We start from the raw sequence: 1,938 nt of genomic DNA on the forward strand, positions 1-1,938 counted from the left end.
TGGGAGAGGCAGCAGGATATTTGGCTCAGGGATGTGACAGCCTGGGAGTGCAACGGAATTGTTCTGTTTCTCCTGAACGCTTCTTATTTATGCACATAAACACAGCCGAAATGGCACGCAGGCAAACGCACACACAGGCACACACACACACTCGAATGCACATACACACAGAGCACACGCCACAACCCCAGGTGAAGTCCACATCTGTCTTCATAAGCCCTTTCCTAGCTCCCCAGCCAGTCCAGGAGGAAGGAGGGGACGACTGCCAATTACTTGTGCGAGGGGGAGCCAGGTCTCCATCCATTACTGCGTCCCCTGGGGTAACGGAATGCAACTTCATCTCTGAAGAGAGTGTAACTTGAAACTGGGCTTGGATTCCCCTTATTTATCGACATCATTGTATCAGAATGGACAAACCATACTTCATATGTATTTATTTCTTTTTTTTTTCTTTTTTTTTAAAGCTATATGACTTATTCTAGCTACTTCTAAGCTATCATGGCTTGTAAAGGAAAAGCCACCTGGGAAAGGGATGGGGAGCAGTAGGAAAGCGGGAGACATCAACGTTTTTCTCCAAAGTTGCTGAAAAGCACCCAGAGGCAGGAGCAAGGCCCGAGCCGAGCAGCCTGTCGTTCCCACTCAGCGGCGAGATCAAGCCCATGGCACGCGCCAGGGGGCTCCTGGGCAGACCCCGACGGGGAAGGGAGACGGATAGTGGTGATCACGTCCTCGTCCCTTGGAGGAAGGAGTGGGATGCTGTTCCGCCTGGGATGCGTGGGTGTTTGTCTGCGTCTCTGCGCGTACCCCGCTCTCCAGGATGCTGTCAGGCCGAGTACACCAGGTTTCCCTAAGGAAAACATTGAGAGGAGGGAAAATTGTGCAAGTGATGGCAAAGGCTGCCGAGAGGAGGATTTCCAGGCTAAGCGGTGACCTTTCATGCCCACATACACCGGGGACCTGCTTTGCCACTGCGGCCGGGTCTTTAACCTCTGGGCTGGCAGGGGTTGGGCCGAGGCAGCGAGGGCAGGCAGGGAGGGCGGGATGGGGATGGGAGGCTCGGGCAGGTACTGCTGGACGAGACTTTCTCCTTGGCTGGAGGAACTTCAACCCCGCCAGTGCTTTTAAAACGACCCCTTCTGTTCACAGGCTTTTTTTTTTCTGCCAGAAAGGCAGGGAATTCAGCCCCACTCACACCTCCGCTCTAGCGCCAGCCGGAGGTTAAGGAGGTGAGGACCTTTAGAAGTTCCAAGGGTCCTGTCCCACCTCTCCAGTGTCTTCTGGACGCCAGGTTGTGGGTGGGCACGCTGTTTCTGCAGCTTGCGATATGCGTCCTGCTGGATACTCCTCAGGGATGAAGCAGTCCCGCCCGGCTGGAGAGACATCCCCTCTCAAAGGCTCCTCGCTCCAGTCACAGAAACTGCTCGGGCCTCTGTCACCGCGGCTGCCCGAGGGATGGGGCTGGCAAAGCCTCCGGACCCCGGGGAGGAGGCGGGCTGCTGGCCCTCCTGGGGAGGCTGCCGCCGGCCCCTGCCCATTCCCTCCTGCTGCGCCGGAGGTAGAAGCCTCCGTATGTACTTGCAGCCAAGATTTCCCTCTGTCTAATCTTTCAGGAGAAGGGAGGAGCAGAACAAGAGGTTTTTTAGGGCACTGCTTGGTCTGTCACCTATCAAGTCCAGGAGGTAAAACTTTCCTTCGCAGTCCCTGGAACTTTTTTTTTTTTTAAAATTTTTTTGAAGAGGTGAAGCATAACTTCACGCTAACTTTTAAAGCAACGCTCAAAATTAGAGCCCGACCTTAATTCCCGCTCTAGCGTCGTAGCCCTTCTGCTCCCCTACAGCGAGTGCAGGGGCTGCTGCCCAGGGGGATTCCCCTGGGGACACCGGGGATCAGCCGCCCATGTCAGCAGCCCTCGGCGGCCCCTCCTCTCCCCACTGCACA

Source organism: Lepidothrix coronata, unplaced genomic scaffold (assembly GCF_001604755.1).
Source record: "Lepidothrix coronata isolate B3197 unplaced genomic scaffold, Lepidothrix_coronata-1.0 Scaffold295, whole genome shotgun sequence".
Classification (NCBI taxonomy): Eukaryota; Metazoa; Chordata; class Aves; order Passeriformes; family Pipridae; genus Lepidothrix; species Lepidothrix coronata.